Here is a 25,218-nt window from a genome sequence, read left to right as displayed (position 1 = left end):
ATTCCATACAAGCTACTACTTTACAGGATTATTACAAAAGAAATTAGGAAATTGATTATCCAAAGGACTCTTCTTGACTATATTACAAATTCTTGACTGTGTACGGTTAGCATTAACAGGGCATGAATTGGAGCCCATGTGGCAGAAATTTATGCTATAAACATCTTTTGAAATACTGTGACTGTTGAAGTTACAGGTAATGAATCAATCATAGGTATAAATGTTGTTATTGCTCAGGTGGTGGATTCATATTTCTGATTTATGGGGTAATATTTAAGCTTTCTCTCTGTAGAGGGAAATGGTAGCTGTTTGAACAGAAAAACAAATAAGCAGACTTTTATGTCATGTGGTACCTCCTGCTTTAGTGTCAGTTGGGCAAAACTGAGAAATCCAGTTTGAATAAAATTATGTCCCATGATATAGCCTCATAAATATCACTGTCTGAGAGCAACATTGATGGACCATGAAGATGACTGCCATTTAGTGAACAATTACAAGGCTCAAGAGAATGAGGCAAAGTCTTTCATCCAACCCCTAATGGGGGCAAAAACTTCTGTACTCAGCAAAAGAACAGCTTGTTCCCAGATGTGAAATGATAGAATGGATGGTGAGGCCTCAAGGTCATCTATTGTAGAACTCTATTAAGGGCTTGTGGTTCTAGCTGTGATACAGTTGCTCTTATCGGACCAATATCTCTGCCGGTATCAATTGTAAAAGCTGGCTAAAATACAAAGTAACAAACTAAGAAAATCATCTTTATGGAGTTATTGGGGAATAATCTGGATAGCTGAGACATGATGGTCTGAGATCCCATAGAGAAAGAAATGAATTGAGGTGAGTCCTACATTCAAAGCATATCAGGATATGGGATGCAGGCTGGGGAGAAAGCAGCACCTTAGAGCTCTGGAAGCGTCCCTGGGAAAGGGATAGAACAATTTAAAATTTAGAGTTACTAAGACCAACAGGATTTCAAAGACTTTTGTGCTGCGAAGGGAAAGCTGTAGAGAATTGAACCCAGCATTGTGCATACAGTGTCCTCTTGAGTACATTTGATGACTTCTAAGCTGTATGTGCACAGAATGAGACATACAGGAACCCAGCAGGTTATAGTTGCTAAGAGGCTAGAAAGCTAAGCTGCAGAACTTTTAGCAATCTAATGATACTGAGGAAAAACTAGAATTCAGGTTGGCCAAGAAAGGTTCTTCCAAATACTACAAATTTGAGGGTGGGACCACACCTATGGTCCGTCTTACAAGGGTACGTGTGAAATTTGCTAAATGTAGAATATAAATGTCTTAACACAATAACTAAGAAAATGCTGTGAAGGCGATGTTAATCAGTTTGATGAAAATATTTCAAATTGTATATAAAACCAGCACATTGTAAAAAAATAAAAATACTACAGATTCGCCTGAGACTCATAAAAATCCATACTCCAGGAGAAAAAAAAAATAAAGAATGAAAAAGGAAGGAACATTTCTCAACTTATTTTGTGAGGCCAGCATAACTTTAAAATTACAACCTAGTAAAGATTACACAATGTAAAACTAAAAAGCAATTTCTTATATGACTATTAAATAGATTAAAAAATCTGAAATAAAATATTAGCAAATCAAAGACATTGTGGCCTGGATGAATTTATTCTAAGAAGATGTGGTGGATTTAATATTAAAAATTCAATCATCATAATAGACCACACTAAAAGAATATGAGAAAACAACATTATCATATCAATAGATGCACAAAAAGCATCTGATAAAATTCAACAGTCATCTACACCAAAAGCTCTTAGGAGTTAGAAATAGAAAAAAATTCTTCAAATTGTTAATGGACTTCTATGAAAAATGTACAGTTAAGCATTTAATGAAGAAATAGTAAATGCTATCTTCCCTAAAATCTGAAATAAGACAAGGGTGTTGAATATCACAACTGCCATTTAATATTGTACAAGATGATTTGGCTAGCACAATACATCAACAAAGAAAATAATAAAAATTAGATATTTAATAAATATCATTATTGGAGATGATATTGTGTACATAAAAAAATCCAAAGAATCTACAATTAGGCTTTGTAAGTGAATTAGCAAAGTCACTGAATACGAGAAAAACACACACACAAAAACTCTATTAATTTTCTGTATAAAGCAATAAGTATGCAGATAAATGGATTTTAAAAAAAGATCGTCTTCAGGGCGGTGCCTGTGGCTCAAAGGAGTCATGTGCCAGCCCCATATGCCAGAGGTGGCGCGTTCAAACCCAGCCCCAGCCAACAACAACAACAAAGATACTCTTTACAGTGATATCTGAATCAACCAATATATAGAAATCAACCTATCAGACATTGAAAACTTATAAACAGGAAAATTATAAATATTACTGAGGTAAGTGAAAGATCTAAAAAGGGAAGAGAGTTCCAAGAATTAAAATATGCAATACAAAGATGTCTATTTTCTAATACCAATAAAAATTCACCAGAAAGTCTTTAAAGGACAATAGACAAATTCTAAAATGTTTATGAAAAGGTAAAGAATATAGAATAGTTAAGACAATCTTGAAAATGATCAAAACTAGAGATTTTGTGTCTCTAGATAACAACATTTACTATAAAGCTCCATAATAAAGGCAGTTGGTACTGACCCAAAGATCGACCAGGGAGGAGAATAGTGGATCCAGAAACAAATCTATGCATATATAGTCATTTGAATTTCAACAAAGGTAAAATTTAATGCATTTTGAGGAAAGAATTTTAAAATGTAAGTTGATCTGGATTAGTTTAATACCAGAAGGGAAAAAATGAAACTTGGTCCTTATACCTTATACCATACACAAAAATTAATTCCAGATGAATTTAATGTGTTTAATTATATGTGAATATGTAAATGTAATATACTTAAGTATGAAAATATAACAATAAAGCCTCTAAAGGTTAACATAGCACAAGATCTCCATTATCTTGGAATTAGCGAAAATTTCTAAAAAGGATACAAAAGCATTATTCATAAAGGAAAAGATTCATAAATTTTACCTTATTAAAAATTAAGAACTGTTCATCAAAACCTACTATGAAGAGAATTAAAACTCAAGCAATAGAGGGATGAGGGTTTTTGAAATGCATATATCTAGCCAAAAATTTGTATTAAGTAAGGTTAATAAAATAGAGAAAAAGATGACCCAATTAGAGCAAAAGGAGACTTGAATAGGCACTTAGGAGTGTATGAAATAATAATTAGCATATGAAAAGATGGGCAACATTATTAATTAATAGAGAAATGCATCTTAAATCCACAAAGACATACACTACTCACCCACTGGAATAATTAAAATGAAAAAAAAAAACCCAAATGAATACAACAATTACTGGTAAGTGTGCAGAATAACATGAAACTCTCCTTCATTGCTGGGAGTGTAAATTAGTACATGTGCAACTTCCTTAGAACACTATTTGAAATATCCACTGAAGCTAAGCATACACATAGCACATAACACAGAAATTTCAGCTTTACTTTACATGTAATAAAAATGTATATATATGTTCAGCAACAGCATGTAAAACACGTTAATATTACCGTAATATGTAAAAGTCTCAAACTGGGAATACCCCGGGGTCCATCAAAAGTAAAAAAGATAAATAAATTGTGATAGTTTTTTTTAAAGTTTCAAACTATTAAGAAGTACAAATGATTTTGTTGCATGGGTATCTTTCATAATACTTAAGTCAGGGTTTTAGTGTGCCGGTCATCAGAATAGTGTTCATTTTACCTGATGGTAAGTTCTCACCCATTCCTCTTTCTTAATTTCCAATGACCTTTACATTTCCTTGTGCCCATGTGTGCCCATGAATTAGTTCCCAATTATTAAGGAGTACACATAACATTGGTTTCCTCTGAGGCATTTTGCTTAGGAGAAAGGTCTCCAGTTCCATTCAAGGTGCTGCAGAAGACATTATTTCATTCCTCTTTAACGCTGAATGGTACTCTATGGTATATGATTTCTAGTTTTGTTCCACTGTAGTCTGAAAAGGTATATGGCATGATTTCAATTTTTTTTAGATTTTCTGAGAATCTTGTGGTCTAAGGTATGATTGATCTTGAAGAATATCCCATGTGCTTTTGAGAAGAATGTGTATTCAGTAGTTCAGGATAGAATGTTCTGTAAATGTTAGGTCCATTTGTTCTAGAGTCCCATTCAAGTCTAGTGTTTCTTTGTAGATATTCTGCTTTGATGATCTATCTAATTCTGTCACTGGGATGCTGAAATTCCCAGACATTCCTGTTTATTTCTATGCTTCGATATAGTAGGATTTACTTTATGAATCTACAACCTCTTGTGTTAGCTGCATATAAATTTAGAGTGTTATGGCTTCTTGAATTATTTCCTTTTCCTTATATAATGGCCATCATCATCTTTTAATTTTTCCATTGTTGATCTAAAGTTTATTTTATGTGATATGAGAATGGCTACACCTGCTTATTTTTTTTGTTTGTTTTTATTTGCATGGTATTTTGTTTTTTACTCCTTTACCTCGGTGTATTTCAACCTTTTAAAATCTCATAGCACACTTGAACCTGTAGTTAAACTTCTGTGGCACACTTAAATTATTGGATAAATTGATCCAAAAAAAAAAGTAAAAGAAAAAAGAACAGTCTTACTATGCTTTGAATTATCTTTAAAATTTTTCATGGCACACTTACGATCTTCTTATGGCACACAAGTGTGTTGTGGCACACTGGTTGAAAATCCCTGCTTTACCTTGAGTGTGTGTGAGTCCTTGGAAGTCAGCTTGGAGAAGACATATACCTGGGATGTGCTTTTTCACCCATTCAGATAGACTATGTCTTTTAAGTAAGGTCTTAAGACTGTTCCCATTCAGTGATGGTATTCATCTGTGAGATATTGTTCTATTCATTATGTTGGATGACAGCTTGTTTTATTTTCCCCTTAGCTATTATTTAATAAAAGCTGTGACTTTAAATTTATGTTAGTTTTTTTTTTTTTTTTTGCTCTAATGGGTACCTATTGTGCAGTTCCATGTATAATGCAATTATATTTCCTATAGGGCAGGTTTAGTATTAACTAATTCCCCTAGTGTTTGCTTAGTTTGAAAAGTCTTTATTTCTCCATCATTTTTGAAAATTAATTTTGCAGGATGCAAAATTCTTGGCTTACAGTTTTTCTGTTCAAGAAGGGGGCTGGCTCTAATTCTTTCTGGCTTATATGGTCTCTACTGAGAACTCTGCTCTTTAAGTTACAAGTTGCTTTCGCTGCTGCTTACACAATTTTCTCTTTCATTTTGACTTTGGTCAAGTTGACTTTTTGTCTTGAAGATGTCTTCTTTGCCATCTATATTCTGAATTACATTTCAGATACTTTGACAATTTCATTTTGGTTGGGATCCATTGTTGTAGATCCATTGTGATTCTTTGGGGGTGTCAAATTGGCTTGCTTTTTCATTTTACCAGAGTTCTTTACATGGTCTCTTCTTATCTGAAAACTCTTCTCTCAGTTTAGGGCTGGTAGGTTTGCAGTGCACCTGTTCTCCTTTGCTGGGAACTCTATCACTTAGTGAGAAGAAAAAGTGAACTAAATCGTCTTTTTTTTGTCCTGGAATACTGACCTGGCCTGGGAGGGGTGGGAGCACTGTGAGCTTGTACTAGAGCTATTATTTTGTCCTTTTCCCCTATAGTTGTAATAGTTCAAGCTAGTGCTTGATGATCTTCATATAGAGTGGTGGGTTGTTCCTCAAGCTACTGTTGGGACCCTGGTGGACTGTTGGACCACCGAGGTGGTTTCTGTCAAGTAGCCAGGTAGGGCTACAGGGTCCAGTGACAGGAGGGAACCTTGGAGCCCAGTTAGGGTCCCAGGGGCACTGTTGGAGGCTCAGAAGCAGAACTGCATAGCCCTGAAGCAGTGGTGGAGTCTCAGGGGCCATAGTCTTGGAATGGAACTTTTATAATAGAGAGTTATATAACACTGAAAAATAAAAAAGTATGGCTACATGTAAAAATGTAGTTAAATGTTACAGATAAAATGTTAATCAAAAAAGCCAGACAGAGGCTGGGAAGGGAAGGTGGAGAGAGGGTGACAAAGAGACATCAATTAATGGGTAACCAAAATACAATTAAAATGAAAGAATAAGTTCTAGTATTTGATAGTATAGTAGGGGAAGTATAACTAACAATAATTTACTGCATATTTCAAAATAGCTAGAAGAGAAGAATTAGAATATTCTCAATACAAAAAAGAAATGTTTCAGGTAATGGATATCCAAATTACCCTGCTATGACTATGCATTGTATACACGTATCAAAATATTGCATGTGCCCACTAAGATTGTACAACTATTTATGTATCAATAAAAAATCTTTTAAATAGCCAGATGCAAAAGAGTATATGATAATGCCTGAGTCTATTTATATAAAGTTCAACAACATACAAAACAAATCTACAGTACTGGAAGTCAGAATTTTGGTTACCTTTGGAGGAACAAAGATTGAGGATAACTGAAAAAGGATAGGAGGCTTCTGGAATTCTGGTAATTCTGTCTGTCTTGGTGTAGGTCATGATTACCCAGGTATGTCAATTCATAAAGTTTCCTTGAGCTATGCTTTTTATTGTATATACAATGCTTATAGTGCTCTTTATTATATGTATGTTTCAATACCCAAAAGATGCCGTCTTACATATTCTTAGTTGTTAATTCAAAGAATTTGAAGACATTAAGATTTTGAGCCTATTTGGAAAACTATACATCTCCCAATTCTGAATTTAAAGAGTAGGTTCTAAGATTGCACCTACTGTATTTATCCCAATTGTAAGATTATAGTTATCTCTTGAAAACCAGGCTACCATTCTTGGTATCATCCTTTCAATTTAAAATGATCAAACTCGTTATTTTATTCATAGTTATAATGATGAGTTATCCATGATGTATTCTCCAGCCAGCTCTAAACACAACACTAGAGTTACCACGAGTTTTGCTCTTGACAAATTTGTGGTGGTTTTCATCTGGTCTTGGTAGCCTAGGATAAGCTCCAGTGAGCTCTAGTACAAGCTCACAGTGCTCCCACCCCTCCCGGGCCAGGTCAGTATTCCAGGACAAAAAAAGCACGATTTAGTTCACTCTTTCTTCTCACTAAGCGATAGAGTTCCCAGCATAGGAGAACAGGTGCACTGCAAACCTACCAGCCCTAAGCTGAGAGAAGAGTTTTCAGATAAGAAGAGACCATGTAAAGAACTTTGGTAAAATGAAATGTGAGTGAAATGTGAGTGAAATGAAAAGTGAGCGAAATTATGTTGGCTTTGGAGCACCAGAGATAATTTAGTTGAGTTTGGCTATGCATATGTGCAGAGGGGGTGTTTTGCCTGCTACTATTCATTTTAGATAATTTTTGAGCAATGGGGAAATGACATTTTGGTTAATTTCAGGGTCTTAAAAAAACTATGGCTAGTACATGACTATAACCTTGGGTTATATCTTTGAAATAACATGTTTAAGTATTATAAAAAAATTAAATTCTTCCAAATATACTTTTAATTACTAGCTAATGTACCAATGTGAAATTCACAGTACTAACCTCACCAGGACTGTAAAGAAGATTTTAATGTAGTTTGTGACTAAATAGTAAATGAAGGCTTGTGATACTTTGTGATATTAATTATTGATTTATTTGTTGCACCAGTCCCTTTTCTTCACAGGTAATAAATATTACCCTTTCTTGGTATTTAAGTATTCACTTGGTTATCATAAAGATGTAGTAATAGCACAAATGCCCTAAAGAATTGCCACTGAGTAAGCAAATGGGTCATCACAAGTCCATGCCAATTATTTGAAGACTAGACAACAAAATAGATTTTTCAGAGCAGTGCTACTTCATTAGGTGGTGGTAATCACTCTGCAATTTTTCCTATGTACTTGTCAACAAATTTTGTTCCTTTTCTCCAATTCATCTGCCTTTTGTGAGCTGCTTTCTAGTGGAATTTCAGGTGGTGAAGGTAACATTTTTCCCTTGGCCCTTAGAACAGAAGAGAATATATTTTATGTCTCATTCAAGTCTCTATAATAGATAACACCTTAACTCTTCTAATTGAAAATCCTGAAATGACCGTAGATAGGAGTGGTATTGAAATAAATTCTAGTTGATATCATCTAATTGAAAATGATATCATATAATTGAAAATATCTTAAATTTCATCACAGCATTTGTAACAACTTGGCGGGATAATTTATATTTAGATATCTTAGCAGCTTCTCCCTTTTCCTCCACAAAGACAACAACACCTATATTTTTTCTCCTTCAGTAAAAACATAATGCAGGTTCACTATTTTCAAAAAACATGTAGAAAGCAAAATTTCCTTTTTTGCTCCATTTCCAAAAGTAATCACTGATCATAATTTGTTAGTATTTTCTCCATTAATTAAAAAAAAAAGCATGCATGTCTCATATCTAGTGTGGGATGAGACATTTATAAAAGACTGAAAACTATATTAACACTATGAACATTGTTATTATAAAATGCTCTGAGGGAGATGACTTCAACTATAACACATTGGCAACTGATCTTCCCTTCTTTTAAATTCCCATAAAGTCATGATATACATCTGGCCATAATTTCTTCATGGTCTCATTCACTCAGTTATTGGTCAGTCCTGGTAGGTTGACATGACATTCATGATAATTATCATAATGACAAAGAAGTCTTCTGATTCCTTATTACCTACTGATATTTCCCTCTGTTTTCTCTTTCATTTTCTTCAATCTACTTAGAGCAACTGTAAAATTGGAATTTTTTGTATTCTTTGAAATATTTTTGTATATTCACTGTTACATATTATAATATGCATATTGTGTTCCTATATGCATCAAAACTATTTGCCAGTATATGAAGCAAAGACAGAAAGAGATAATGGGATGCTGATTGCTGCTGATTTTTTATTTCCTTTTATTCATATTTTTCCAAAAAATATCCCAGAGAAATGATAGCATATGAACTAAAATTATAAATCCATAATGTCATTAAGAAAAGATATGTCAAAAGCTCTTAGGAAAGCATATTAAAAGAAAATCATTTTACTTAGTAGATTAGAGAAAGTGGAAAACTAATTGTGTGTTCATGTGTGTGTGTGTTTGTGTGGTAAAGAAGCTAATAAAAATCCAGATGGATATTGCTACCTAAAATACTCAGCAAAGATACAAATCAAGGTGGGTTCAGGGAGAAATAAAATATCTTTAAATATGTAAATTCTTAATATTTACTCCTTATACATTTAAAAAGAGAATATCGGGGAATATATTTCATTAAAATAAAAGAGTAAGGGAAAAAAATCCCTAAAAGATGAGTTCCAAGGAAAGGAGATTGGGCATAAGAGAAAGGAAGAGGTAATCCTCCCCATGATGTTGAGGTGAATTCCCAAGACAACTTGCAGCACTCCCCTGGAGCAACTAGTCTAGATTAGGAATGTCTTAAAACAAAACCAAAGTTGTCTTCTTTTTCTCGGTAGGGGTAGTGATTAGCTTTATGGTTTAAATAAACTATTAAACTATATATGTTTTATTTGGTACATATGAAAATAAACATAATAAAAAAAGACAATAGTAGATAAAACATACATGTTATAGCTTTGGGACTTTGTGATGTGGGCTCTTTTCACTGGGGATAGGTGATATCCTAAAGTGGTTTTGATTTTCATTTCCCTGAATTTGGGGATGATGAGCATTTTTTCAAATGTCTGTTATCCATTCTTCCGTCTTCTTTAGAGAACATTCTGTTCATATCTCCTGCCTAGTGGTAGATGAGATTGTTTGGTCTTTATTTGTTGACTGAGTTCTCTGTAGATTCTAGTTATCAAGCCTTTGTCAGGTTCATACCATGAAAATATCTTTTCCCATTCTGAAGGTGGTATTTTTGCTTTACTTGTTATGTTTTTAGCTCTGCAGAAGCTTTTCTGCTTAATTAAGTCCCATGTATTTATTTTTGTTGTTGCAATTGCTGCTTTAAGTCTTCATCATAAAATCTTTTCCCTGGCTGACACCATCAAGAGTTTTTCCCACACTTTTTTCTAGAATTTTTATCCATCTTGAGTCAATTTTTCTAAGTGGTGAAAGATGTTGGTTCATTTTTACACTGTTACACATGGTTATACAGGTCCCCAGCACCATTTATTGAATAGGGATTCTCTTCTTCAGTGTATCTTTTGTTTGGTTTATCCAAAGAACAGATGGCAACTAGAGACTGGTTTTATCTCTGGGTTTTCTATTTGGTTTCGTATATCTGTGTCTATATTTTTGTGCCAATACCATGCTGTTTTGATCACTATGGACTTGTAATATAACCTGAAGTCTGGTAGAGTGATGCCTCCAGCTTTATTTTTATTACTAAGGATTGCCTTGGCTATACAGGTTTTTTCCTGGTTCCATACAAAATGAAGAACTATTTTTTCCAGTTCTTTAATGTATGATGTTAGTATTTTAATGGGGATTGCATTGAATCTGTAGATTAGGTAGATAGACATTTTAACAATGTTCGTTTTTCCCAGCCAAGAGTATGGTATGTTCTTCCATTTGTTAATAACTTCTGCTATTTCTTTTCTTAGAGTTTCATAATTCTCTTTGTAGAGATCCTTCACCTCTTGTGTTAGGTATATTCCTAAGTATTTCATTTTGTTTGGAGTTACTGTCTAAGGAATTGTGTCCTTGATTTGCTTCTCAACTTGGCTGTCATTTACATAAACAAAGCTACTGATTTGTGGACATTACTGTATTTTTTGATTACTTCAAGGAATTTTGTGATTGAGTCTCCAGGGTTTTCTAAGATTGTATCATCAACAAAGAGTGAGAGTGAGAGTTTGACCTCCTTTGCCCCCATTTAGATGCCCCTAATATCCTTCTCTTGTCTGATTACATTGGCTAGAACTTCCAAAACTATGTTAAATAGTAGTGGCAATAGTGAACATCCTTGTCTGGTTCCAATTCTAAGTGGAAGAGCTTTCAGTTTTACTCCATTTAGTATATTATCTGTGGATATGTCATAGATGGCTTTAATCAGCTTAAGAAATGTGCCATATGTGCTTATTTTCCTAAGTGTTCTTTTTTAGAAAAGGATGCTGAATTTTATCAAATGCATTTCTACATCTATTGAGAGGACCATATGGTCTTTGTTTTTGGTACTATTGGCATAATGAATTACATTTATGGATTTGCATATGTTAAACCAACCTTGTATCCCTGTGATGAAATCTACTTAATCATGATGTATAATTTTTTTAAAGTGTAGTTGGAATCTATTAGATAAGGTTTTGTTGAGTATTTTTGCATCAATATTCACTAGTTAAATTGATCTGTAGTTCTCCATTTTAGCTGGGTCCTTTCTTGGCCTTGAAATCAGGATAATGTTTGCTTCATAGAGCATGTTGTGAAGGTTTCTTCCTTTTCAATGTTTTGGATCAGGTTCTGTAGTACAGGTACCGACTCATCTTTGACAATTTTATGGAATTCTGCTGTGAAGCCATGTACTGTAGGGCTTTATGTGGGGAGGAGCTTTTTTATTGTTTCTTCAGTCTCAGTGCTTGATATTGGTCTGTTCAAGAGAGCTATGTCTTCCTGGTTAAGTCTAGGTAGATGGTATGATTCCAGACATTGGTCCATTTTTTCCTAATTGTCAAATTTCAGGATATAGAATTTTTTACAGTAGTCAAAAATAATCTCTTGTTTCCCTGTGGTATCTGTTATTATTTCCCCTTTTTAATTTCTTATTGAAGTTATTAAAGATTATGCTTTTCTGTTTCTAATTAATCTGGCTAATGGTTTATTGATTTGATTACGTTTTTTGAAGTACTACCTTTTGTTTCATTGATTTTCTGAATGATTCTTTTATTTTTAATTTCATTTATTTCTGATTTAATTTTGGTTATTTTTTTCCTTCTGCTAGATTTGGAATGGATTGCTATTCCTTTTCCTTTTCTTTAATATGATTCATTAGGTTGTTGATGTACTCCCTTTCTGTTTTTTGGATATAGGCATCTAATGAGATAAACTTCCTTCTTAGGACAGCTTTTGCAGTGTCCCACAGGTTCTGGTAGCTGTGTCTTCATGGTTTTTATGCTCTAGGAAGTTAGTGATTTCCTCGTTTATCTCTTTCTTTATCCAACTGTCATTCAGCATAAGTTTGTTTAGCTTCCATGCCTTTTTGTGGAGATGAAAAATTTTTTGGAGTTGAGTTCACCTTTATTTGCCTTGTGGTCTAAGAAGATACAAGATATGATTTCAATTCTTTTAAATTTGTTGAGGTTTGATTTGTGTCCTAGGATATGACCTATTTTGGAGAATGTTCTATGGGCCATTGGGAAGAATGTATATTCCTTAGCTCTGGGATGGTGTGTTCTCTATATGTCTATTAAGCATAGTGGTTTTGGGATTGCATTTCAGTACCTGAATCTTTGTTTAGTTTCTGTTTAGAGGATCTGTCCAGCTCTGTAAAAGGTATGTTAATGTCCCCTTCTATTATGGTGTTATAGGATATCATATTATAGCTCAGACCAATTAAGGTCTGTTTCATAAAGCTGGGTGCTTAAATACTTAAAATTGAAATGTTCTCTTGTTGTATTGTTCCCTTCACCAGTATGAAGTGTCCATTTTTGCCTTTTTTGATTTTAGTTGCTTTAAATCTATTTGTATCTGAAAATAAGATTGCAACCCCTCCTTCTTTTGATTTCCATTTGCCTGAAATACAGTTTTCCATCTCTTCACCCTCAGTCTTGTTTTGTCCTTTGAGGCTAAGTGTGTTTCCTGTAGACAGTATATGGATGGTTTATGCTTTTTTTATCCAATTGGCCTGGCTGTGCCTCTTTAGTGGAGAATTAAAGTCATTAACATTTATTGAGAAAATTGATAAGTGTGGTGAAGTTCTATTTATCTTATTTTGTGAAAGGTCATTGCTCAGTTTTACCCTTGCATCATTGTGTAAACTAGGTTTTGTCCTTTAGTTTCTGATGTTTACTTTGTTGATGCTCCATTGTGGGGGTTTGTGTGGAGAATAGGTCTAAGTATTTCCTGTAGAGGTGTTGCTGTTATGGCAAATTTCCTCAGTATTTGCATATCAGTAAAAGATTTGATTTCTACATCAACTTTAAAACTTAGCTTAACAAAATATAGAGTTCTGGAAATTGTTTTGCTTAAGCAAGATTAAAGGTAGTTGACTATTCTCTTCTGGCTTTAAAAGTTTCATTTGAGAAGTCTGCTGCCACCCTGATAGATCTTTCCCTATAGGTTCTTTGGTGCTTACTCCTGGCTGCTTGTAAAATTTTCTCTTTCATCTTGACTTTGTATAGGTTCATGACAATATGTCTTGGAAAAGTCTGTTTGAGTTGAGACAACCTGGGGTTCAATATCTCTTTGAAAGGAGTTGTTGGAATCTTGGTGATCCTTGGGAAATTTTCATTTATGATAACCTATAGTAGGGCTTCCATTACTAAGGGGCATTTTTCTTCCCTTCTGGGATACCTGTAATTCTCTGTTTGAATGCTTCATGAAGTCCATAGTTCTCTGAGTAAACATTCTGCTTTCTTTTTCTTCTTTTCTGGCTCTTAGCTGCCTGCGTTAGCTCAAGAAATTTATCCTCTAGCACTGAGATTTTTTCTTCTCCATGGAACAATTTGTTATTAATACTTTATACTGCATCTTTAAGTTCCTTCATTGATGCCTTCAATTTCTTAAGCTTCACTATATCCTGTCTATATTCTTCCTATCTTGTATCTCTTATTTGGTTCTGTCTTTAGATTTCCTATTGGTTATTTTACACTTTCTCAGCAATTTCCTTCATTGTTTTTATCATCCATATTTTAAATTACCTTTCTTTCATTTACATCATTTCTTTATGGGTAGAATCATCTGTATTAGCTACCTTGTGATCCCCTGGTGGTGGTAGTGGATTGCTCTGTTCTGTTTTTTCATGTTACCAGCATTATTTTGTTGGGTCCTCCTCATAAGTGTTTTCTTTTTCTCTGCTTCCTTCCCTTACTTTCCCTTTTACTTCCTCCTTCTCTTTAAATTACCTTGTTTCTGTACTTAAGTGTTGAAGTGTCCTTATGGTATAGGACCAAAAGGAAGAGAAGAGTGAAGAGCAAGAATGGTGAAAAGGTGGAAAAGAGAAAAGAAAAAGAAAAGGGATTAAAGGAATAATTGACAAAAGGAAGAGAAGAAAAGAAAGAGAAAGACTAGAGTAATAGTGATGTTCAGCTGGGTGCTTTGACCCACACCTATAATTCCTAGCCTCTGGGGGGCTAGAATTGGTGGGGCCTTTAGCTCAGGAGCTTCTTACCCACCTGAAAAAAAAAAAACAAGACACCACCTTGACCAAATAGAGAAGACAAATAAAACACAACAGTATGTCTCAGTGGGGACCTACCAATAGTGTTCTTCCAAAGGCCAATGCTAAAATGACCCCCTAGACCAGGGGATCAAGGTCTCTTTGAGCCAGGCCAATGCTATGGCATCTCAGGCCATGCCTTGGAGTGAGGTTGTGTCCCATAAAGAGACTTTAATTCACCTGGAATATATTCACTTGTTGGCATTTCTATGCTGTAAAATAAGAGCAATTTTTTTCTCCTGGATGTGTAGACATTTAGCTCAATTTTCACTGAATGATCAGTCAATCCTTCCTCCATATGAAAAGTCCTGTATATCATGCATTACATTGCTGTGTGTGTGCGTGTTTCCACACATCCATCTGTTTCTTTACTTTCTATTTTGCCCATTAATCTCAGAGGACTTCACTGGAACTAGAGGAGAAATGGCAATCACCTAGAGATCCTGAGCAGATGGAAGACGGGAGGTGGACAGGGGTGAGATGTTTCAGCGTCAGCATTTTAATGTTTTTTTAAAAGATGTTGAACGATGCAGGTGTATTACATACGTAAAAATGTAGAAAAAATAAAAAATTAAGGCTCCATATAAAGTTCCACTGTTGCTTTGGTTAATTTTTTTTCCTGTTTCCCAAATCTTTGCTTCTATCTTAAATTTTTTGTTGACGATTTCAGAATTATTTCTTTATAAATGCTGTGTGTCAATGTGTTTTTTAACATTGCCATTGAAAGGGGGGAGTTAGCATGAATATACATTTCTGAGAGTTGTTGTTTAGATTTCTGATGCTCATTCATTTATAGTGGTCCAATTTTGAAAGAGAGGAGTATTTTTAGGGTGATTAGCTTGGCCTAGTCCAGGAAAAAAAAAGGTAGTGGAATTTTTCGCTGTGGCTTTGACTTTCCATATACACTCTCTTTTATTTGCATATTGCCTCTGGGGAATTAATGTTTGACTGCTAGAGGTTTGACCCACCCCAGATGGGCCATCTGGAAGAGGAGTTTCACTAGTCATTCCTTCAGTCACTGAAACATGAGAAGAGACTGAAAGCAAAGAAACATAGGGATCAATTTACATTGAGTCTTTTATACAGATCTGACCCAGACTGAAGAATGTGCAAATAGGCAATGAATTCTGCTGTTACAAGAATAATTGTGGGGGGGGGATGAGGGAGCAGGGAGAGGAGAGGAGGAAGAGGGATGGGAGGGTCACGGTGTATGGTACACCTCTGGGGGGCAGGACACAATTATCAGAGGGCCTTTATCTAACAAATGCAAAAAAAATGAAGAATTGGTTATGTAGTACCTGAATCATTGTCCTCATACACACGTGTGTGTACACACACATAGAACATCTGGGTTCTGCACATACCTCATAATATCCAAATTTATAATGTTTGTATTTAATACAATTTTTATTTGGGAATGGAAAAGTGTATAGTTATTATGCCAGAAGTTTATACAATTTGCCTAAATGTATAGATAGGCAGATGATCTGAGCTGAAGCTAGTCTCAGAAAACATTGCTTATCAAACTAGAACTTTCCTTGATACTTTAGCAAAACTTAACTTGAAAATGTGATTTAGAGAAAATTTTTAAAAAGAGGGAAAAAAAAGGGATACTAACAGCATAAAAAAGGGAGTAGGGATTTCTGTGAAAATTTCAGAGAAAACAGAATCTAATAATTTAGTCTTTTAATGTTTCTTATTTCAATAGTTATTAACAAGCATCTTCTCTATACCTACTAATGTGTAGTTACGATTCTTGGATTTCTTTTACACATATTTGCCCAACCTCAAAATCTTTAGGTTTTGGGCCTGCAAACTCTTTACATTGGTGCATATTTATGGAAATCCTCTTTTAACTAATGTCTAGCTATTCTATAATGGATAATGGATATTGCAAACAATTGTAATTTAATGATGTAGGAAGAGAGCAGGGCTGAAGATTATTCTATATTTTTAGGCACCTCAGCATTTATGTAATATCTATATGGGGTAAAACTAAATGTTTGACACACACTTTAAATTTTTGTTCTTTTCCACACTAGTTTCTTGTTTGCTTGTTTCCTTAGATTCAACATGATTATCATAACCATAGTTTTGACTTCTTGTTCTCCTTCCTCTAGGTAGGCTCCGTTCTCCTGGGGGATAATATAAGCAGACCACTTCCTCCCAGGCAACAATGCTGAGGAGTGAACCAGGTGGAACAGACACCCAGCTATGTCTCAGTTAACTGGCCAGTAGTCAAGGAAGACCCTCTCTGGCAGTAGGACCCCAAAGTGCAGACCTGAGGTCATCCTTTGATACATACTAGAATTATTTCTATCAGTTCTTTTTAATTGGCCCCACAGACCCTCCTCAAATTCTGTCTTTTTGCAATGTACTGAAAACTAGACCACTTGAGGTTCAATCTCTAAATGCCATTCATTTTATTTGCAGATGAATTCATTACTTTTATTAGCATCAGTGGGAATCTCACTGCTTTGAACTCTGGGAGTAGAGAATGCGCAATTCTGTCTTGGTTTTGACCTTTTCTTCCATTTGGTCATATTTCAACCAACTTTGGTTCACTTCATTTTTGGAAACGCAGCTTACTGCAGTTTCCCCATCTTTATTGTATCTATCTCTCCATAAGTTCTAGGTGAGCTCTGCCTAATTCCTCAGACACCACTGATTTCATCAAATCTCTTTATACCACATCCTGACACCTCTATTTTCTCCAGGGCCCACATTCTGCCCCTGAGCAATACTATCCATTTAGCACCTTCATCTGTATTCTCTTACTTTTTATTAAGGTAAATCCCACATCTGTTCGAGTTTTAGCCTACTCATGTCTTCTTTATGAATTCTTCTGTGATGATTAAATCTTCATTCCATAACCTTTTCCATCTCAGTTCTAAAAGCAATAAGAGTCTGTAATAGACTTAAATAAACTCTTTCTACTTTCTATGATTATTTTGGGCATTTGTGCACTTGTAAGAGACCCTAATATAGTGCCTTGAAAATGACATGCATCTTCCCCCCGACATGAAGAGATGACAGATGGTAGGGGATTTGCAGGTGCCATTGTGGCTCCAAGTGGCTCCCCATTCTGCTGTCCTCAGGGTCTGTACTCTGCTTCATGATATGAAATGTTGCTATTGGTCCAGGAAGGAAAAGGAAGGCCATAAATAGCCAGCCTATTTTCTTTAATTACATTTTTTATGTTTTTGCAGAGCAGTTTTAGGTTCTGGAGAAAGGTACAGAGATTTCCCATATACACCCTCTCTTGACATGTGTAGCCCCCATAAGCCACATCCCCAGCCGAGTGGTATGTTAAACTGATGAATGTACATTGGGAGATCATTATCACTCACAAGTCTACAGTTTAATTAGGGCTCATTGGGTTTGCTCTGTGGGTTTGGAGAATGTATAGTGACATGGATCCACCATTATAGTGTCACACAGAGTATTTCCACTGCCTTACATATCTTCTGTGCTCTGCTAGTCATCCTTCCCTTCCCCCAGCCCCTGACAACACTGCTCATTTTACTACTCCATAGTTGTGCTTTTTCCAGAATGTCATATCGTTAGAACCACACGGCCTTTTCAGATACTGTCTTTTACTTAACAGTGCCTTTTCATGGCTTGATAGCTCATTTCTTTTTTGCGCTGATTAATATTCCCTTGTCTGAATGTACCTCAGTTTACTCATCCATTTGCCTAGAGAAGGGCATCTTACTTGCACCAAATTTTAGCAATTATGAGCAAAGGTACTATAAACATCTGTATGCAAGGTTTTTTTTTTTTTGTAGACATCAGTTTTCAACTCCTTTGGATAAGTAGCAAGGAGGGGGATTGCTGGATCACACGGGAAAGAGTATGTTCAGTTTTTTAAGAAACTCCCAAACTGTCTTACAAAGTGGCTGTAACATTTTGAATGAAAGCGCCATTTACCAGCAGTGAATGGGTTTCTTCTTGTTTCATCTTCTTGACAGTGTTTGGTATTATCAGTGTTCTAGATTTTAACCATTCTAATAGTCTTGTATCTCGCTGTTATTTTAATTAATATTTCCCTGCTGACACGTGATTTGGAGCATCTTTTCATATGCTTATTTGCATCTTTATATTTTCTTGGGCAAGGTGTTCATTAAGGTCTTTGGTCCATTTTTTTAATCAGGTAGTGTGCTGAATTTAAATTTCTGTATATTTTGAATAATAGTCCTGCATCAGGGTGTCTTTTTCAGATTATTCTCTCCTAGTATGTTTCTTATCGTCTTATTCTCTTGACATTATCTTCCACAGAGCAGAAAATTAGTAATTTTGGTGACTTTATCAATCCAACCTAGCAATTCTTTCTTTCACTTTGTAGCTAAAAAGTTATTGCCATGGCCCAAGGTCATCTAGGTTTTTTCCTGTGGTATAACAGGAGTTCAAGACCAGCCTGAGCAAGAGCAAGACCCTGTTTCTAAAAAATAGCCGGGTATTGTGGTAGCTCCAGCTAATCAGGAGGCTGAGGCAAGAGGATCACTTGAGCCCAAGAGTTTGAGGTTGCTGTGAGCTATGACGCCATGGCACTCTACTGAGGGTGACAAAGTGCAACTCCAAAAAAATAAAAAAGCTTTTCTGGAAGTGCTGCCCAGTGAGGGGTCATCCATTTTCTGCAAGGAAAGTTGGGCAATTCACATCACTGGTCCCCCGAAAGAGGGATTCTGGCGGGAAGGAGAAAGGAGAAAGGTTACTGAGGGCCTCTGTGCATGTGTCAAACACACACATGTGAGGCCTCCATTTCCCTGTAGCTGCGGAGACTTAGCAAGTGTCTGCTTTGCTCTTGTGAGCAGTGGTAAAGTAGAAAACTATAAACATTTGACAAATTTGGATGTACCTACCCCTTAGGTGGAGAGGAGTATTTCCTTTGTATTTTGTCTTGTACTCTTTATTACTTTTCTCGAAATGGGTAAAAAAAATTTTTTTGTAAGTATATAAAAGATAAAAATAAATGCAAAACATGTTTATTTATAAACATAATGTTTGTTCTATTGAACAAAACAGTTACCATCAGTTTATCTGGATTCTGATGCTACCCTACTTCATTGTCATAGTCAACAAACGTCCACTAACCACTCATTGGCGTAGCACATCAATCTGACTTTCTTATGCTCAGCTTAAATTTGGAAGCTTTGCGAGCAACTTAGTTAAATCAAGCAAGCTGGATCTGTATTCTAGACTTTAAACAAAGAAGATGCATGACAAACGTTTGCTACAATTTGCGATGCTGTTGTGGATCACGCCACCGTTAAGAGCATTTCTGCTTCAGCTGAAGGGTGTTTTCCTACTTCTGTCAGACAAAAAGCAAGCCGCCTTTTGTTTCCTGACCACGGCTCTAATTTTCCCTGCTGGATGAATTCACCAAGTCGAGAATCTGAGAGGCCTTCACATTAGCAGAATCTACAAAGCGCCGGAGGGGCATGAAACCTGCGCGGGGAACAGTAGCTCTATAGGCTTGGCGTGTGGTTGCCACAGCTACCAAAGCTGCTGATTTCTCTGCTTTGTGTTCCTGTGGGAGGAGAGGCTCTCAAGGTGACAGGGCCCTTATTATATAACTGACATTGCAATTCATTCGCTTTGATATTCCCATTTTAATCTAGCATACCTGGTCCTAAACAGGACTTTTCTTTGGGAATATTCAGCTCTGTGGGGATGGGTAGACAAAATTTATATTGATACAATCAGGATTGCAGATCACAGAGGGAATGGATCTTTAATTATGGTTTCTCCTTGGATGTTGCCATCCATTTGTACCTTGACTGCCTACAATGTCAGGGGGCTGTAGTGTTGTATTTGCCACAAAATGAGAATACAAGAACCATTGATTCATACACCCATACACACAGTGGGCCAATTTTAAAATAGCAATTAAGATAAAATCACATTAGCCTGACTCCTTATTGAAGTTAAATATCCATGTATAATTAACTGACAAATCATTCTGAAGCCTTAAGGTTCTACACTTTATTTAACACTCTTCAAGCAGTGTCTATAAAATATTAACTGCAGATGAGTAGGCTTCTCTTAAGACCATAGTATATAATTGTACATGGTATAATTGGCAGATGACCTTCTCTAGGGGAAGCTGCTTTGTGAGAGATACGTAGGGTTATGTTAACGGTAGGCTTGTAGTTTATGTATTTTGTTTTTTCATTAGTGTGTGTTACTGATGGTAAAGAAATCTCTCACTTCTTATTCTCACTGGCCCCCAATCTCAGTTTTGAAGAGAATGTGAGCTTTGTATCCTCTTTTTGATGAAGTGTCATTATCAGTAGCAAAATTCTTATTTTTTTAGGTTAGGAAGGAGAAGCTGAAACACTAGAATATTTAGTGTTTGTTTGTTTTTTGTTGTTGTTGTTGTTACCAGAAAGCATGCTTGACTGCTGTAATTCTCTAACAGCTTCAGATTTAGAGTGATGTCCTGCATAAATCCCCTCTGCTTAAACTTTTAGCAATCATTAATTTGTCTGTCAAGAATTCTTCTATAAATGCTTTTAAATATAATCATATTGGGTGGAAATATTTCAAATTATATATAAAACCAGCACACTGTACCCCATGACTGCATTAATGTACACAGCTATGATTTAATAAAAAAAGAAATATAATCATATTGTATTAAATTCTGAGTCTTCTTCTCAGCAACCTTTTCTCCTGTCTTGCCCCAAAGACCTTCCATTTACTTTGGGTCATCCTGTGGGAACAGGAATCCCAGTATCAAAAGTGGATCCTGTGACTCAGGCTAAGTCAACCAGAGCTTTTTGTTCCTCTGGCTACAGTGATTAATTCAACAATTGAGCATGGAAACGTCTAAGACTTATTTTGAAATGCTGGGGCAAAAAATGGCTTTCTGCTCATTTGAATAGTATTAGGGTTATGTTTCCAAGTCCAGTTGACTTTTCCAAGGTCCAGTGACTTACTTTGGCCAATGACATGCACAAGGCAGTGATTCAGGCCATGTCTGAGGAGGCTCCTTAATGACCATCCTGCGTTTCCTTCATGTCCTTTTCTTCCCCTCAGCCAGAGCGCTGGCGATGACTCTGGGACTGCTCCATCTGCCTGTGTCCTGAGACACAAAGACCACGTGACACAGAGTCACAGATGACTACGGTGGACATGTATAGTGAACTGAAAATAATTTTTTGTTGTTATAAGCCACTGAGAAGTGGGAGTTATTTTTCTGGAGTGTAACTTGACCTAAATGGTAACGTGTGGATGTGATGCTGGGAACTGTTGCAGCCACTTTTGCTGCATGAAGTCAGCCAAATGGCACAGCTGATGTAAGAACAAAGCGGAGTCAGAAAAATCATAGACAAACACAGTTGGAACTATGATGATGTCATAAACCCTTGGTTCATGGCTGGAGTCATCTGTACAGCCAACATTTTTATTGAATCAGTACATTTGCTTTATTACATAAACCAATTTAGTTACGTTTTTTGTTGCTTGCGACTGAAGAAAACGAATTGCCTTACATAGTATACGTAAGTTCCCATTCATTTTTACACAGAAGATATTGAAATAGCCTTGAAACCAACCTAAGCAATTTAAATTCTAAGGTCCTGAAAGTTTCTGGCTAAATCAGTGTTGACAAAGGAAGGAAGCCACGTAATAGACAAATTTGCTATAAAAATGGTAGATGCCAAGGGAGAACAATTCAAATCATTTCCTTTAGGATAAGTGAAGAGCTTATCCTTTTCAGAACAATACCTGTTTAAAAATGTGTGAACTGAGACCTCTAAGGAGAAGTGTTGGGAGAAGGAACAAGGGGAAGGGGAGTGATGTGGAAAGACCTTGACCAAATTCCCACAAAGGGTCTAAAATGCTACCATAACCCTAAATGATCAATCACTGAATTTTTTTCTTTATTAGAGAAAAATTTGAAATTAAAATTATGACAAGTCAAAATATGTGTCTATACACTTTTCCCTTAAAAACGAATGTCACATATTAAAACAAATGGAACTTGTAACACTTGTAAAGTTTTTTGAGATTTTCCTTTGAGTGAGTTGTGTGTGTGCACTCACACACCCATGTGTGTTTATGTGTGTACTCACGCACCCATGTGTGTTTGTGTGTATGTGTTTGCACTCACGCACCCATGTGTGTTTGTGTGTATGTGTTTGCACTCACGCACCCATGTGTGTTTGTGTGTGTGTGCACTCACACACCCATGTTTGTTTATGTGTATACTCATGCACCCACGTGTGTTTATGTGTGTGTGCACTCATGCACCCATGTGTGTTTGTGTGTGCACTCACGCACCCACATGTGTGTGTGCATGCTCTATACTGCTACTCAAGAGCAAAGAGTTTAGAGAACATCATCCTAAGTAAAGTGTCACAAGAGCACACATACAAGAAAAACACATGCACACAATTAAACTCAAGTAGAGGAGAGGGTGGAGGGAAGGGGAGAGAGGTAAGAAGGGGGAGAGTTTGGTAAGCTTTCACTTAACAGTGCAACGGTGCAATGTAGGGGTACATGGCACACCTCCTGCATGAAGAGCTCAGGCACAACTTGGACTTTTATCAAATAAACACAAACAATATAACCTAATCGTTTGTATCTATACATTAATCTGGAAAAGGAAAAAAGAGCAAAGAGGACCTTTCGGTTGAACCACCTGAAATGACCGAAAGGAGTTAAAGTCAGGTCTCAACACGGACAATTTTTCTGTTGTAGGTGAAGTAGTTGCTAAGGTGAGAACCCTCTCTGAAATAATCCTCAGTTTATGAGAAAACTTGCAGTGTCTACCCTTCAAATGTGAATGGACATTTGAAAGCAGCAAATAGCATTTGAAAGCAGTAAGGGGCTGAACCCAGTAACTGGATAGTAATATTCTTGGTTAAGAATCAAGTGACAGTAAAATACCAACAGCAAAAGTTTTAAATACAGTTCCTTTGACCAGTCTCTGTGTATAGAAGAAGCTTGTGTTTCATTTTTTATATCATCTTATTTTTTGAAAAATGTTTGAATGAGGAATACTTTCGCGTGACAAATGTATGATAGGAAATGGTGTGCAGGGGAAAGTTTTGGGTTCCCCTTTACCCCTATCAACCCTGTTTTCCTCTGTCCCCAGCAGGGGACATATTCTTCATTACGAGTATCCTTCCAGAATTCCTGTGTGCACAGTCAAGTAAATGCAAATATACATTGTTGTTTCCCCCTTGTTCTCACACTATCGATCGCTCTGTATTTTGCTATTTTTACTTAATGATAGATCTTGGAGATCTTTCTCAGCACACCCCTAGCTTTGCTATGCTTTCTGACATCTGTACGGTATTTTATAGAATGGGTGTCTAGTGATTTATTTAACCAGTTTCTTATTGATGGGAAGTTGCATTATTTTCAGTTTTTTACTACTACGAAAATGCTTTTGATAAATAATCTGTACACATGTTGCTTCAGACAGGTTTCTTGGTTATATCCAGAGACGTAAATCAAAACCAAGCTCTAAAAGAATCACCCTTAATTCTGGCAAACTTCTAAGTCAGAGGGGTCTCCCGGGTTAATTTTAATGCCCTAATGTTATTAATTTACTTCTTTACTATCCATCTCACTTAGCCAAGAAAAGTGGCTTTCATTTATAAATAAAGGCAAGTTACCTAAATATTTGGAAACAAAGGATGCCATGTGTATTTCCATAGTGTTACCTAGGGCCTCTATGGAAATGTGGCTTTTCAATGAGAGTGACAGAGGTAAGGACGATAGCATTGAGTCATGTAAATAACATAGCGAAACCTTGGAAAGCCTTTGGTCTTCTCATCTTGACCTCCACTTCGAAGCAGGATTTGTCAGGATTTCTGAGGATTTGTCTTCCAAATCGATTCTCACACACATCCCTCCCTTCGTATTCCATTTCCTATCAGCTACATTTTCTGAAACGACTGCCCCATCATTAATGCTGTAGGGGAGGAAAAGTTTTGTTTTTCCTCTACTCAGTGTAGGGTCATTGTCTGGGGCCCTGTAAACTAGACTGAGAAAAGACTAATCAGCAAGAAAAGAACAAACAGAAATGCATTGACCACACCGAGCACACGGGAGTCCTCAGTGAGGAGTACTGAAGGGGCGGTAAGAATGTGAGCCCATATGGCCTCTTAACAAAAGAAGACGACGTTTGTAGAAAATAACAAAAGTAAGGAAAAGAACATTGAGCTTCTAGGGGGGCACATTGCAGGGAGTCAAGTTCATGGAGAAACTTAGTGAAGGTGTATAGTTTGCTCTGGGACTGGGTTGGATGAGAGTCTAGACTTCATATACATATTTGTATAACCATCTCCTTCCTGGTAGAGAAGGGAAGAGAACCCGATTCTGGGCCAACAGGGGGAGGGAGGAGAGCTTTCCTTGTATTTGTTTCTTCTCATTATCTTCAACTCAAAATAATTCTTATGCTAATAAGTGGCATATTTTGAGGTCACAGATTCTGCTCCCTTTCTTTACCATTCTATCTATTCTATGTGTATTCTGTACCTGAATAAGACCTTCTGTGCCACTTAAAAGGTCTCTTTTGTTACACAGGGTGGCCATACAGTTCATGTGCAACTTAAAGTAATGTGCGATTTAAAATTGCACAGGAAGGTCATGGCCACGCTGTATTACGTAACACCTTTATCTTCTTTGTTGTTGTTGCTACAGTGTTTTCTCAAGAACTTCTTTGGGTTATTATTTTCATGGTTTAGTCTCGCCCTAAGCTTTCAGTGAAAAATTTAAAGCACAGGCAAGATTTGGGGTGTTTATGGTTGTTTGTTTTTGCTTTTTGGTTAAAAGAAAACTTTTTAAAATCACACATTGCCTAAATGTGAATTAAATTAACATTTATAACTAATGCGTT

The sequence above is a fragment of the Otolemur garnettii genome, unplaced genomic scaffold (genome assembly GCF_000181295.1).
Source record: "Otolemur garnettii isolate 467f Iridium unplaced genomic scaffold, OtoGar3 scaffold00064, whole genome shotgun sequence".
Classification (NCBI taxonomy): domain Eukaryota; kingdom Metazoa; phylum Chordata; class Mammalia; order Primates; family Galagidae; genus Otolemur; species Otolemur garnettii.
The sequence above is the reverse complement of the archived record's forward strand: the minus strand, read 5'-3'. Positions refer to the sequence as shown.